This window comes from Apus apus, chromosome 2 (genome assembly GCF_020740795.1).
Source record: "Apus apus isolate bApuApu2 chromosome 2, bApuApu2.pri.cur, whole genome shotgun sequence".
Classification (NCBI taxonomy): domain Eukaryota; kingdom Metazoa; phylum Chordata; class Aves; order Apodiformes; family Apodidae; genus Apus; species Apus apus.
The window spans coordinates 94122862-94139368 of record NC_067283.1 but is presented as its reverse complement, the minus strand read 5'-3'; the positions used below and the strand labels follow the sequence as shown (position 1 = coordinate 94139368).

Below are 16507 nucleotides of genomic sequence, written 5' to 3'. Positions count from 1 at the left end.
CCAAGAATGCCCAGGAGCTAAGAGTGGCATAAGGCAGCCTGCTGGTACACCAGGCACAGCCAGAGCAGCCAGCTGTGGATTGTCTGCAAGGCAGCATTATGTTCAGAGGGCAAAGGGTGTGCAGCATCCTTGTGGCTGCCTACAAAAAGCAACACAGGCCAGTGCTTCATCAGTGACTCTGTCTTTAGAGACACTCCTCTAGTAGAAACACCAAACAAGCACGAGTCCCTGTAGTTTTAGTTCTGAAGGTAAAGCAAAATATTTTTTAAAAACAGGAATGTTCTGTACCTGTAATGCAAAATTACCTACATTGCCTGTAGTCCTAAAATAACTCATAATCCTATGGGGTAGACATGTAAAAAACCTTATATTGTAGTTATCTCTTGTGCTTCACAGTTAATCAGTATAATCTGTCTTTTATTAAGTTACTGGATGCTGTGGCAAGAAAAAAGAAAAACAACAACCCACATTTAGCTTTTAAGCACTTTGTAGTGAGTACTTTGAAACCTCAGAAAGTGATAATCAAGAAAAATGGCACTAACATCTTATGATAAATCTTCTCTATATATTTAGGTAGGATTACTTGTGAAGCCTCAGAAATTAAAATCATTATATATAGCCTTACTTAAGACTTGAGTTTAATAAAGCAGATTTTTTAACTAAGGTAGTTATAGCAATGCCAGTCAAATGAGCTCTTCTGTGAGCAATAGAACTCATGGAAGATGGTTCTCTTCATCCCATAAATCGGAGAAATTCCGATTTCTCCACCATTTTTTATCATGCCATCCTAACCAGGCAAGAGAGTGCATGCAATGTGGGCAGCCCAAAATTAGACGTAGCCCACTGCTGCCTAGTAAAATATAAAGTGTTTGCTTTCTGCCTGCCCTTTTCTCAGCAGTACAGTAATTTGAGTTTCTTTCTTCCACGCAGCCCCTAATTTTTCATGTGACTTCACAGAACATAAAGAAAACTACAATTTTTACAGGTAATGCAGATTTGGCTGAATTTGACCAAGGAATTCAAAAGATATTTGTGTGAAATGGGCAGATGGATAGACAATGCCACAGCATAAGTCACTTACAAAACATGTGAAATTAAGTTAAAAAATAACTTCTATTAAGCAGTCCATTCAACTTGAATTACTACCTGACATTTCAATGTTTAAAAACTAAGTCTTTTTCACCATGGACTAACTTCAAAATTACTTGTTGGCTACTAAAAGAAATTAAAAAACATACAGAAAGCTCATGAAATCTCAGTCCTCTTGACAGTTCTAAGAACTTTGCTATCAACTTCAGAGTCTTTTTTAAGCCTCATTACTCAGCAAGAACAATATCATTTCTCTGTAAGATTTCTCCATCTTTGAGTACAAAAAACATCTTTCTGAGTAACATTACCAGACTATGGAACCCAGGTACTCTTGTCTAAATATTTCAGAAATGTCACTTGATAATTGTCAGGTGTTGTAACATTTCTTGAAATGTAAAAAAGTGAGGGAATGAGCACAAGAAAGCAATAAGGCTGTCAATTCTAAGTAGTATATAATTTAGTCATTTGACTTTTAGGGAACGTTAAGTTTGCTTAATTTTGGAAGAAACAAAGACATTTGCTATAACCTCTTCTCCACTAGTACCATCTTTTCTATGTAACCAAGTTACTGAGGACCATTCAAAGGTCTGTGTAAATCAATGAGCTGACCTGGGAACAGACTGGGAACTGCATAGTTCATAGCAGCAGAACCAATGGTTTTGCAAGTATACATCTTTGCAAGCACTGCCCAGGTGTTTTCACACAACAGGGGAGACTTTTTAATTCTTCTGTGTTTCTACCAGTATAGCAGCAGTTTTGCATCTATGAAAAACTGTTCTTGAAGATGACATATAAACAAAGTATGCATATAAAAGCCAGTGGAATCAGATGCCTAATGCTCACAGTTAATTGCTTCATTGGACAAGTTTCTTTTCTATTTTTTGGACCTGCCCCACAGCCAAGAGTTACAATAAAATACTTATCAAAAGTACTGATCAAAAGAAGCCCACTTGTAATTTTCCAGACAACTGATCCATCTATTGAAACATGTTGGAGGAAAGCTTATAAAATGTTTAGAGTGGCAGGTTAAAATAACAAAAGTTACCACAGGGGAATTAATGCAATGAAGACATTCCCTTGGGGAATATGTCAATATGATTAACTTAGGATTTTATCCTGGTTTTACACACTGTGTCATGATTTTCTTGTTTGTAAACTGTGAAAGAAATACATTTCTGTCTTCAAGAATCTTTACATTCAAAATGTGTCAGTTTAATAATTTTAATTTGAACAGCAACTATTGAATACAACAACTCAAGCTCCAAGCTCTCTCTGGATTATCAAATACATTCAAAAACTTCCCACTGCAAGTCCAGCCAGCCACAGAATTCAGCCAATCAGTCTGAACTGAATACATCTCAACACTGGGCATTTTTAGAGACTGGTAAGTGGCCAACATGGACCTGCTTTCTGAAGAAGTCTGATTTTTACCAGACTGGAAAAGGATTAAAAGAAAAGACATTTGCTTAATGCAAGGATTCCTCCACCAGGACTGGATAAAAATGGAAGTGTTTCTGAGCAAGTATTTTCTGAATCTTCATCAACTTGAATTGGAATGGTAGGACAATATTAAACAAGGATTTAATAAAAGAACAAACACTTTTCACTGAAAAATAAGACTTCTTGAGCACAGAGAAATGTTCGAGCACAGTTTGAAATGTTTGGCTATCAGAACAGCTGAATACTGCATTCACCCTGAGCCTCACAAAGCATAAAGGACTAAAAAGAACAACCCAAAAAAATGTACTTTGTGTTTTTAAGAGGAAATAAAGAAACAGAGCAGGATATTCACCATTCTGTAGAATACTATCCCAAAAGTGTTTTTGTGGCCAACCCCCATTTAAGAACTCAAAACAGACATTAAAATGTAGGTCCTAGTAAGTCTCAGACCCCTTGTTGACACTGCCCAGCAATGTCTTTGATCTATAAATCATCTCCTTTACCAGTTCCACTATGGGAAATTCCCACATTGTCAACTGCAACACACTCTAGGAGACTCCGGAGAAAGAAAAAGTCTGCCAAGACAGCCATCAATTTTAATGTAAATGTTTAAATAGGAAATTCCCTCTGAAGACTACTCTCTTCCAGTAAAGCATGTATCTCTTCACAACACAACCATTTGAGACTCAGTGTCTACAATTTAGATAACATCCAACAGACATAAATTAAAGAATTTTAGCATTCATAAAGGCTGGGCAAAATGACTTTAAAAAGGCACCAAGAAAAAAAAAAGAAATTTGGAGTTCTAGGAGTCAGTCTCCAATTATTATATTTTCTCCACCTTCAATGGCAAGCACTTGAGCCAAAGAAAAGGCAAGACAGGAATGGCTCTAAGTATAGGTCAAAAGTGCTTACTTAAGACAAAGAATAGCAACCAAAAATGCCTGGAACCTTTTTTTTTTTTTTTAGAATTCACTACAATTAGTACATTACATGACTCTGAGATTATTAGTGAAACTTGTTTATCCATCCCTCCTGAACAGAATGAATGCGTGGAGAGAAACAACAATAGATTTTCACTTGTTCTTAATTCCTCTTAAGGATCCACCTATGAGAAAGCAGAGGCTGCCATTTTTGAGTGTAAAGTTAAATGTTGTAGTAGTGTCTTTAGACACTAGCACTTGAGACACAAGCCAGAGTATCAGTATGCCAGAGGATGACACAAATAAATATCTGCACCCATTAAGAAATATACTTCAAGTTTTTCTCATTTTTCCTAATGCATGTGGCTTATAGGAGGGGGGAATGATAGGCCAAAAACGAGTGAGAGCAAAAATTCACCTGCATATATGAACTACCTGTATGTGTTAAGAGAAAATATGATGCTTTCTATGTCAAAATGTCATCTAACCATGTCAACTAAGCATTCTTGTGGAAGCTCAGGAGCAAGGGAAAGGATAGCAATGCTCTGTGCTGCCTTCTGCCAAGTAAAAGGGAGAGGCTAGGGCAATTCAGTAGTAATTAGGGTCTGTTCTATTGAGAAACACAATAATCTTTTCCTCCACGAAGCAAACCAGAAAGACCCATTCATCCTGAAAACTTTTTAGTAACAGCTACCTGTAATTGGTTTTAAATGTCTGCCCTGACATAACGTTTTATTGTATACTTTATCTTAAACTAACTAATAATTCATAGATTCTGTTTAGTTTTATGGTTGGAACTACTCTGTTAAAACTGAATTCTCTTGCCTCTGAAATTGACCTGGACTTGTACAACAAAATCAAAGCAGTACTTTTACCACTTGATATTTTATTTCTGGCAAATTTTTCAGGAAGTTCCTTTTATATTGAAGCTGTATATTTACTTGTGGAAATGCCACTCTTCTGATTTTTAATAATGTGAGAAGAACGCAACCCAGGCAGTTTCTTCTCAAGTTATCATAGAATGCAACGGGAAACAGAAAATTACCTAATGATTCTCATTTCTTGGCAGATTTGGGTTTCCTATGTGAAATACAACTTCAAATATATTTATCTGTGGGAAAAAAACACTGAACTTTAATGTATGTACCTATCCACCATGGTTAACCACTGGCTGCTGAAGAAAGTATTAGCACCTAAACCCAGATTGCACAAGTTTGGCTGGAGATCTTGTGAAAACCTCAGATGATTATGATAATAATATCAACAATAATGCCATCTTCCACCACCATACTAATGACACTAAAACCATCACCTAGTTACTTCTGTGTTGATATTATGAATCTTTTCAGCAAATAGCATTTTATGCCATATTCATTATACCAGTAAGTATAAAAAACTGATATTACCTGGTTGTTAAAACTGGTAAAAAGACATGTTAACTAGTCCTAAGAAGAAATAAGGATTTGAGCCTTTAAAACCCGCCTTATCAGACTAAAACCTCTGAACTAATTCTCATTTCTCCTTACCAAATGCCTTTAATTGACTCTGTCACAGACTTTGTTAACTCTTACATGTCAATAACATTACCTATTACAAACCTCCTATCTAGATCAATAGGAATTATCAGATAAATTACATCATAATTTATTTCGTAGTTTATGGACTCAGGTAGTATCAGCTATCCTTTCATAAGCAATATATTGTTTGCTTACTTACCTATTAGACTCATCTGTACTTAGAGAATGCCTGTGTTTTTGAACAGTATCGATTTTCTTCAATTAGCAAGACAAAGACCAAAAATTTATTTTTAAAATTCCCAATTATTCATAATTCATGGTTGTGTATAAGCCTTTCCCTTCATTTGCAATCGCTGTTTGTACACCCAGGGAATCAGTCATCTCAAATAGAGCAACACACATCAATTAACCATTTTAGGGTTTTTTTTTATTTTGTAGCAAGCTGAATGACTTCAAGTATATTGTAAAACCCAGCTATATACACTAACATGAAACAGAATTAAGCCGAAATGTAAAGCGCAAAGCATAAATTCTTGCCTAGCTACTACCCTCTTAGCCTCTTTGGTAGGAATCATTTGGCCTGCTAGTCACCCCTTACCTGTTATGTATTGATTTCCAGTTAAAACCCCATTTGAAAGAGTATAACTGTTGTATTCCTGTGAGAGATGACCAGCTGTTTAGTTTATAATTCCACTCTTGGTTTCATAAACTCACAATTATTTTCAGATGCAAGCAGATCAGTGTCAAACACCTTCCTGGATCATACCGTGAACTAATTGCCAAATACTGCTTGACATTATTGCAAACACATTATTGGTTATTTGGGTTAAGTTGTTATGTTCTGATGCTGTGAGTGTCAAAACCAAAATGAACAGTAAGTATCCCAAGTGTGATCATGAAAAAATTAAAATAATTTTGTAGCTAGCACTGTTTGGTTACAGAATCAAACCAAAAATATTACTGGATGCCAAAAGATCAAGTTCTTTTGTCATGTCAGAACCATAAGCAATGAAAAATTAAATAAATCATTAGTGGAACTATTTAATATGGCCAAAATCTTCTTTGCTAAAAACAATTTGCAGAAATTCCCAGTGATCTCAAATTCTTGTCAATGAGAAGTTCACAAAATAGAGAAAGGGTCTTTTTCTTGGTGCGTTTTCACAAACCTAACTAAACACAAAGTTCCCTCAATTTTCCTGGCATCCTTCTATGGCTGCAATCTGGAAAGAATAATCTTTATCAGAAACTTCCTTAAATTAATTCACTTAAAATCATAACACAGAACACTTCTGATAGTCAATAGTAGTTACAAGTTTTGCTCATTTGTCCAATTACCCTGTGACAGACCAGTCCTCAACATCTGATTTCTGAATGTTTTCAAATCACCTGTTAATTCTTGCTGCTCTGCCTGGAACCTTTATAATCTTTCATTGAGACAAAAGTCTATCATCTTAAAGAAAAGCTTTAAGGTTCTTGTCTTATATTTGATAAAACATGGGCTATGATAAAATAATCCACTGTGAGATGAAGGAAATCCCTACCAGCTCTGGGAATCACTTAGTAACCGGAACCAAAACAGACTTTATTTATGAATTTGTACATTCTGCTACTATGATGTCTGCTATTTTTGCAAAAATACTGACAAATACAACTACACAACTTATACAGACATGCACCTTGATCTGGCTGGTACTCAGCTAATGCCTGGTTTTGCCCTTCCCTGTTCCTCTTCCTGCACAGCTCTTTCCAGCATTTTGAACACAGCCCGTCAGGCAGTCAGGGAAGGAAGGCAAGAGGGCATGAAGCACTTAGCAGGCACTGGTTTATGGGCAAGACACAGCAGTGTTCCAGCCTTTTGATCATCTTCATGGCCCTCCTCTAGACTTACTCCAAGAGCTCCATATCCTTCTTATATTGCGAGCTCCAGAACTGGACACCACTGCAGGTGGGGGGGTATCATGAGAACAGAGTATAGGGGCAGAATCACCTCCCTTACCCTGCTGGCCATACTTCTTTTGATGCAGCCCAGGACACAGTTGGCTTTCTGGGCTGCAAGTGCACATTGCTGACTCACATTCAGCTTTTAATCAACCATCACCCCCAAGTTCTTTTTCCCAGGGATGTTCTCAATCCATCCTCTGCCCAGTATGTATTTATGCTTGGGATTGCCCCAACCCAGGTGAAGGACCTTGCACTAAGCCTTGTTGAACTTCATGAATTTGGCATGGTCCCTCCTCTGAAGCCTGTCAAGGTCCCTCTGGATGGCATTCCTTCCCTCCAGCACATCAGCCACATCATTCAGCACAGCATCATCAGGAAATTTGCTCAGGGTACACTTGATCCCACCATCTGTGTCACTGACCAGGATGTTAAACAGTGTCAGTCCCAATACCAACCCCTGAGGAGTACTGCTCATCACTCATCTCTGCTTGGACATCAAGCCATTGACTGCAACTCTTTGAGTGCAACCATCCAGGTAATTCCTTATCCACCAAGTGGTCCACCCATGAAGTCCATAGAGAAAAGGATGTGCAATAAAAGCCATACTTACAATAAATGTCTCTCTTGATAAGAAGAGGAAAGGTTTTTTTATTAAAGCAGCAAAGATTTATTAATCAAATTGAGAGCATAGCTTTACTTAGGTATATTAAGAAAGAATGTACAGAAAGAATTTTCACACTGCCAGTCCAACATGACAGCCATACTCACTCATCATAACAGAGAGATCTGCATGTCATCATGCATGACAGCAACTGGTATCACCTCAAGCCACCCTTGCAGCCTCTTTGCCAACAGAGACCAGTTCTGGTTTTTTAGACAACCTCAGGATGACCCCTAAAATCTACACAATAAAAATTACCATGTTTTTGTATAGACAGAATAGTTTGTGTTATAGGGTTGATTGGTGTGTTACGTGTCACATCATGTTCCACTGCTTGGCCTGCAAACCATAACAGATAGATACTGAAGTAATTAACTTTTTCACAAACATTTTCATGAAATGAATTGGCAGAAACTAATTCAACAAACCAAGGGTGTTAATATTATATATAAAAGCAATGAGAAGAATATCAATTTCTGTCTTCTAACAAAGTGAGAAATTTCTCTTCTTTCTATCCTTCTTTGTCTAAACTAGCATTTGAAGAATAATTTTTAGGGTGTAACACATAAATCTTGGGAAGCTCAGCTTTAAGGCTGCCCAAGCAACCCCCATTCACAAGGAAAACAATTTCATTTAAATTATGCATTCACATCTTGATTTTTCAAAAAATTCCAGTCATTCTGGAAGTCAGAAATTAACCATAAAAGAGTTACAGAAGGCAAAATGGATCACACTACACGTGGGAAGGCAGCTAGAAATCATGTGCACACAGTTTTCTCAAGGAGGTGATTCTTCACATAACAGGAGGAACTCTCTGAAAAGCTTTTCTGCTGTCTGCACCTAATTACCAGAAAAAATGTAGACAAATTTGATTAAGTTCAAGGAAAAGCTACAAAAATAATTAGGGGAGACTAAGCTAAAAGAAAGACTAAAAGTACTTGTATCATGCTGGCTAAATGACAGCTAAGTTATTATTACATCTAAACAAATACTTAAAATGTGCAAACTCTCCACTGGCTCATCAGCAGAACCATTTAAAGAGATACAGGAGAGTTACACAAATATCAAGGAAAAATTAAGTGCTGAACATTGAAGTTTGACAGCAGAGAAAATTTTAATTGGTTTCTAAAATTGAATTAATCAGTACAATAGTAGGTTAGATAAATACTAGCATCCAGATTAATTTAGGAATGATCCTGCACTGCAGTAGGCAAAACTGGGGAATATAAAAAGAGGAGGTTTCAAGTTAATAATTTTTTCAGGAAATAATATTTTTATGAAAAAATGTTCATCCTCTTGTTGACATTTCAGATTGTATTGTTTTAAGAGGGGTTTTTTTTTGCATTTTTTTTCTTTTGGTTTGTTTTTTTGTAAAGTATATCAAAGGTTGTCTATATAAAGTACATAGAAAACTGTAGAAAGTAAAGAATTGTTCCAGTCCTTCAAAAAATTATCTTGGAAAACAATAACTATTCCCCCACCTTTATCCTAACATGTTAAAATTCTAATTATTACTGTCATGTGTGGTTAGAGCTTTATTTCTAGCTCTTCCCCCTCCACATGTGCTCTTTCCTTGCCCCATGCCCTTCTTCAGGCACGTACCTTTCTGTTGTCGCCCACTGCCTCCCAGCAGCAGCTGAGGGGGTTTTTTGTCCCTTCTGTCACAGCCCCCTGCAGCAGTGTTTCACACAGGCACCCTGCAAAGGAGAAGGGTTTGCAGTCAGGAAGGCCTCCTTGCCTCTCCCTCCTCAGGATTCTCAGTCAGCAGGAGGCAACGGAACAGCCCTTCTGACAGGACCTCACCCACAATTCTCTCAGTTGGCTCCTTCCCATGTCCATCTGTCAAAACCACTGAGACTGTGCCATGTCAGTGTCAGGCCTTTAGTTTTTGCAGCTTAATTACCGCTTCCAAAGGCAGATGGTGGAGTGGGGAACTCTCCAAGCCTTCAAAATCCAGCCACAAGTTGAAAGAGAGTCCTTCAAAAGAAGGCAAAAAGAAGGTAAAGAGACGTAGTAAAGTTGCTTTGCCAGTCACATCCCAAATTCCTCAAGACTTAAAAAAAAACTTAATCAAAGAAACATTCGGCAGTTGTGTCCCCACACACTCTGACCTAAAGAGCAGCCAGGGTAATCTGAATCGAGCAATATAAAATGAAAGGAACTAAAAAAAACCCACCACCAGCATTGCTCTTCAGTGTTGCCACGTGTTTTGGCAATTAAAGAAATTAAAGAGATGCCTAAGAATAATTTCTTAGAAAAAAATTACTTAATAGACTGCAAACACAGATGACAAAAAAATGAAAGATATCCCAGGACCAGAAATCCAGCAGCTCTTTCCCTTCCTGCAGATGGGAAGAGAAAGATCTGGGCCAGAGGTTCAGATCTGTCTCTGAACTGTGTCACTGCTGGTTGCCTGTCACGTTTGTCTCTTCCTCCTTCACCCCTGTGATGCATCAGCCATTCAACTTTACTGTCCATATGTCCATGCTGTCCCCAGTGGAACACACTTTCTCATCCTTTCATGTTTTCCTATTTTTTCTCTTCTACAGCAAAATCTAGCAATCCTTTTTTCCATAACACTATCTTGAAAATTTCCTTGACAAAATGTTAAAACTAAATGACACCAATGTCAGATCAACAGGTCACTGTGATAATTTTACATAGATGTCATGATCTTCTCCTCCTTCCCCTCAGTTGGAGGCTTCCATTTCAGGCTTCAAGCCTGAGAGAACTGCATCTTCCCGGGTGTTTGTACCGCGCACAGCAATCCAAGCTGGACTTCACACAGCAAGAACAACAGCAAAAGAAAATATGTTGGAGCAAGACGTCGTTAGAAGTCTAAGTACTTATTGTAACCCAGGAGCTAAACATAGGCATACTAAGTGGGGAATGACGTGACTTCCAATTTTTAAACCTGAGGAGATTCCAGAGGAAACCTTATCTTAAGTTTACAAAGAAGCTTTCTCCTGTTATATATTACAAGAATCATCATGGTTATGTATTTCTGAAACACGATAAGGAGCTTTTGCAGACTGTAGCCATTTAATTAATACACAAAGTACCAGCTTTTTCCAGTTTGAGAACCAAACTGTGTGATAAGAGCATAATGGCAATATTTCATCCATGAGTCTGGGTTTAATACCAGCATTTCCTGCATAGACTGTCTAACATGTTTAGCTTCTGTGAAGAATTTGCTAACAGTAAATCAACATAGTCATTATTTAATAACATGGCTGTGTTCTATCCTGCTGGGTGGAAATACTCAATTCTGACTTTCAAAACCACCTTAATTTCAGAGGCCATTTTACTGGAGTGGCAGCATTAGGTCAAAAGCACCCAAATCAGAGAGAACATAAAAGTTTAACAAGATTCAATTTGGCAAGAGAAACACACACTGACGTTTCTTTTGTCATGCAAATACATGCTGAAAGCAGGGTGAGAGTTGTGCTGCATCGTGTACTCACAAATTCCTATTACAGACCTCAGAGGCAGAGCCACACTGTGAAGGGTGGTCTCCTGAAAGGTGGGTGAGGGCTTCCCTGCAGAAGTACCCCAGTGATGCAGGAAAACAAGTGGTGAAAGGGCAGCTGGCATCAGCCAGGGCTACAGGACAGAAGACAGGCCAAAGCTAGGCTAGGGCATGTCCCTTCTCAGGCAGGTGACACCCTCTGTCACTGTGGTCTGGCTGGGTCCCCAGCACATGGCATGTTTGAAACATAGCATGCTTCAGCCGCTGTAATTTGTCCCATTAACGTGGCAGAGAAGGTGTTAACTCCTTCCAAATGCAAATAAGATGGTCCTGCATCCAAAACACCCTACCTGTGTGCTCAGATCAGCGTCTGACGCATGCAGTGGGAAGCTGCACACCCTGGGTATTTGGTTGTGCACACAACTTCTCCTCACCACCTCACAAGCAGAAAAAACGGCTGAGAAAATGCAGAATTCCTCTAGATAGCTTGGGCTGGCAGCAGAGGTGCTATTTCTTTTACCTGCCTGTTACCATAGAATCAAAATTAGTAGCATTTCTCTAGCACAGCCTCTCTAGTAGTCTAGATCTAGCTAGTGCTTCACTAGTCACAGCTAAGGAAGGGACCCTGTTGCCACTTCCACCTGCCAAAAGAACGTGGAGAGGACACTACAGCTTCAGAGGGGGAATGTGGTTTCCTGGGAGATGCTGGAGCACAGGCAGCTTCAACGACAAGAGCTCAGCGCTCACTTCTAACCCCAGTCAATCAGGGGCAACTTCTGCATTTCCATCTCATCAAGCTCCCAGGCTCAATGGCATTATGCAGCTTTGCTGGATAGGACTCAGATGCTCAGCCCTTTGCAGGATCAAATTCATAGTGGCTCAAAATTTAAATGAGGGTTACCAATAATTAAATGGAAATAATGTTGTTTCCCAGAACACAGCAGATCTTTCACAATGTACTGGGGTGCATGTTTTTCATCTCCACTGAGCTATGAACAATAGGCAACTCTCTGCTTTTATTAAAAACTTTAAGGGATTATTATTTTAGTTAAGCCTTTAAGAATTCATACCTATCTGGAAAGGGCAGCTTGTGTAATGAACTTCCTGTTTTCATCATAGCTGGATACTGCTTTTTGCTGTTGCCTGTTACTACCCAGTTAATATGAGCTGCCTGGAGTTTATTTTTAGCTCACTTGAGCCTATTGTAAGGTCTGTTCAAGAACTTAACTTTCCAACCAGAAAATGTAATTACTGCATCTGACACTGATTTTAGGAATATATTCTTAAGTCTTTTTAAACAGCTAAGACATTAAGTGAAAGTAGGTAATGAATAATGGTTGAATACAAGTAATCTGTTCAACTCAAAAATTACCTTTTCTTTTAGAATTATACCCTTAATTTCTAAAATACATATTTATTTGATAAAAAGTCATGCTCTATTCATTTAATTACCAATTAAAACAGGGGAGATAAATAAACATTTGCCAAAATGAGCCAGGGATTATTTTTATTTGAGGAAAAATATGTAGTTATCTAAACGTCTTGAGATCATAGAATCAAGAACTTAGAAGTCTTCTGTGTCAGACACAATTTCCTTCCTGTATATTACATCACATTCAGTGAAAGTGTACTTCAGAGCAGAAGTGAAAAGTACTTAAGACTGAAATAAGATTGACTGTAAACTCTGGAAAGGACACCTTTTACAACAGTCTTTCAAGCTCTTACAGAAAATAATATAACAACAGCAATAATAAAATCACATGGAATCACAGAATAATTCAAGTTAGGGAGGATCTCAAGGAGTCACCTAGTCCAATGTCCTGGTTCATTCAACCTGGCCTCAAAATCCTCCAAGAATGGAGAGCACACAATTTCCTCTGGATAACCTCTTCCAGTACCTGAGTCTCCTCAGGGTGAAAAGGTTTCTCCTCACACCCAGTGCCAACCTCTCTTGTTCCAACTTCCACTTGCTGCCTGTTGTTACCCCACGTCACACCACTGGGAATTGCCAGGCATCATCTTCTGGACGTCAGAGGCAGAGGAATGCTGCCATGAAAGCCCCCCAACACATTCTCCTCCTGAGACTGAACAAGCCCTGCTCCCTCAGGCTCCCTCCACTGGGCAAGTGCTCCCAGCCCCCTGACTGTGGCCCTCCACTGAACTCACCAGTTTACCACTGTCTTTCTTATTTTCAAGGGCCCAAAACTGAACACTGCATCCAAATGTAGTTAACAGGTGCTGAGTAAATGGGAATAATCACTTCCTCCACCTACTGACTACAGTCCTCAGATGCTGTTTGCCTCCCTTGCTGCCAGGACTCACTGATGGCCACGAGCTCTCCAGGTCCCTGTCACAGAGCTGCTCACTCTGTCCCCAGCCTATGCTCCTCCATGGGGTCTGTCCTTCTCAGGCAAAAAGATTGGCATTAATCCTTGCCAAATTTCTGTTAACTTCATTATGACAGATAATTCCATGAATGATTCTCAAACAGGAGCTTAACATTTTCCTCCTTTCTGTTTTGCTCTACTATTGCAGACTCATTTTACTACCATTTAACTTAAAGAAGAGGATTACATAATTCAGAATACATTTTAAATGTTATTAGATTAAAAAGAGAGATAGAGAAGTCTGTCCTGCTTTTTCATGCAGAATTTCCCCTTGCCAGATACATATATTTTTACATTTGCTGCGGTAACTACTTAGGCTTTGAGAGACCCATAAGAATTTACAGAAGCTGTATACTAAAAAAACCCAACTTTTCATCTCTTGAGCTAGGTTGATAAACCATGAGTCACAGTACTTCCTATTTGTATACATTTTCAACAATTTCAATATTAAGCCTTAGCTATGACAATCTGTCAATTATTTACTTTAAGCCAATTTAATATTAACAGTAATAAGCACTCTGTAGGAAAAGTGAACATTAGTTCAAAATAGGCATGTTGAAAAGGATTTATAGGTAAGTGAGGGATGCAAGTTTGACAAGTTAATTAATAGTATCATCATTAAGTTTCAAATAATTGCATATATCAGTGAATATGTAAGGAATTTTTTGTCACAAAAATAAATTATTTCTGGCCAACTGCTGCCCATGAAATTTTACAGAGAATATTGCAGTTTTCAAAAAAGAATGCTATAAATTTCAAAACTGAATACATAGTATAATCCCTTGAAGGATATGTTTCTCTGTCCTTTCAAGGAGACTGTGTGCAATCCCAAGTGGCCACATTAATACTTAGTTTAATCTTTTTAAAAGGAAATGCAAAAGCTTCAGGATTGACATTTCAAAGCTAGCTACTACAGGCTGTTAAACAAAGGAAACATTTTAATTTTTAAAGCTTTGATTTTTTTGCTACATGTCACTGGCATTGGGTTTTTTTTTTTTAACTGTTTATTGCCTTTTACTTAAAAAAATCACTCTGGAGATTAAAAAAAAATAAATCAAGAAATGTTGTCATTACAAACCTTCCAGGACAACTTTCAGTGGAAGGTATGTGTGCTGGGTTTGCCATTTGAGTACCTTACTAGGTCTGCTTCCCCTTCTCTTCTTCTCTTTACATCTCCCTCAAAAACAGACTGACATCAAAGACCACATCATCAGGAATTACATTGCAAGTATCTGGTTCCCACATACGATAAAATGTATTTGTGGTAGCTTGACCTTGGCTGGCCACTGGTCACCCACCCAGCCGCTCTCTTACTTGCCTTCCACAACAGGATGGGGGTGGGAATAAGATGAGAAAGCTCACAGCTCGAGACAAGGACAGGGAGATCACTCATCAGTAACTGTCTCGGGCAAAACAGACTCAACTTGCAGAAAATTAATTTATTGCCAGTTAAGAATAGAATAGGATGTTGAGAAGCAAAGACAAAAGCTAAAACACCTTCTTCTCCCCCCTCTCTTCTATCCAGGCTCACCTTCACTCCTTCATCCCCAACTCCTCTACTTCCTTCTCCCCAAGCAGTGCAGGGAATGGAGGCTGCAGCCAATTTGGATCAGCTCCTCTCTGTCACTCCTTCCTCCTCAAGCTGTTCCCTGCTCCAGCCGGGGTCCTTGTCATAGGCTGTGGTCCTTCATTAACTGCTCCAGCATGGGCTCCTTGCCTGGGCTGCAGTTCCTTCAGGGCAAGACTGGTGCAGCACAGGGTTCCCCAGGAGCTGCAGTGTGGATATCTGTTCCACCATGGTTCTCCATGGGTTTTAGGGGGACAACCTGCATCACCACGGTCTTCTCCAGGAATTGCAGAGGAGAGTCTAGGCACCTGGAGCACCTCCTGCCCTCTTGCACCTCTCACCTCAGGGCTGTTTCTATCACATTTGTCTTCACCTCTCACCGCCAGGTAGTGTTTTGTCCTTTCTTACACACACTTTCCGCAAATCACTACTATCTTGGCTGAGGGGCTCAGCCGTGCCCTTTGATGGGCCCATTGGAGCTGGCTGGAACTGGCTGGAACCAGCTGTGTTCAGCATGGGGCAGCCCCAGCCTCTCCTCACAAAGGCCCCCACAGCCCCCTGCCAACGCCTGGGCACCCACACCCTGTACAGCATCACTCAGACTGAACCAACTCTTTGGTTGCCCTTCCTGATGTGGGGTGACTGATTCATCCTGATCATTCAACATGGCAGGGACATTCAGAGGGGTCTCTCTTTCCATTGTGAACTAGCCTAGCCCACCTCTGAGTGGAAATCTAGAACCACAAAGATATTACCGGTTTTGACATGCCTGTCCTCTCCTGTTACAGCCAGAAAAGTGAGACACTTTAGTTCTTCCACTGTCTCAGGTCCAAATACCAATTCCTACACACCAACAAACACTTGCTCACCTGCAGAAGCTGTCTTCTGGGATCATTCTCCTGTAAGAACAAGTTAGGCACCTGGAAATTACATGGTTGAAGGTAGAATTTGTTTATTGTGCTGGCTTTTTTAAAAGTCTTTTTTAAAAGTTCCTGTCTCATTGCTTATATTTTAATCATAAGTATCCATATTTAGGCCTGGACTGGTCTCACTTTAAACAGCGTAAATCCAGAGAATCTACATTGGCTTTATTAGTGTTTCTTCAGATTCACAAAAGTATACCTAGGTATAATATTTCTCTATAGTAACCATAATACTGATTTCATGTCCTTTAAGCCACAGCACATTACAGGTCCATTCAAATTCTTACCCAGTAAAACACGTAAAAAAATCCTTCTGAAACAAAATATTTTAAAAATACAAGAAACACTTTAACTGACATAAGAAAAAGTGAATTTTGCATTGTCAGCACTTTGTTGCAATTAATTAAATTAAAATGAGGAGTGAGAAAACATTTCAACTTAACCTTCCAAAGCAGTTTATCCCAGTGAGACCATGTAGGGCAGAGGATAACCTGCCATAAGAGGTCATATCACTGAAGTGCTGTATTTACAGGATGAGGACATAAGAAAGAAAGAATTCTGTGGAGGCCCATGCAAATTCTTCTGCAGCA

The 16507-nt window shown here is 39.1% G+C and overlaps 1 long non-coding RNA gene across 1 annotated transcript in view; it reads right to left on the bottom strand.

Moving 5' to 3' along the window:
• Positions 1-7571: 7571 nt before the first annotated feature.
• LOC127381478 (uncharacterized) overlaps positions 7572-16507 on the bottom strand; it is a 32764-nt gene continuing 23828 nt past the window's right edge. Inside the window, exons 2-4 of the long non-coding RNA XR_007888723.1 lie at positions 9375-9548; positions 9174-9268; positions 7572-8411 (exon numbers count right to left, since the gene is read on the bottom strand). This is a non-coding gene — a long non-coding RNA (uncharacterized LOC127381478). The remainder of the gene's footprint in view (positions 8412-9173; positions 9269-9374; positions 9549-16507) is intronic.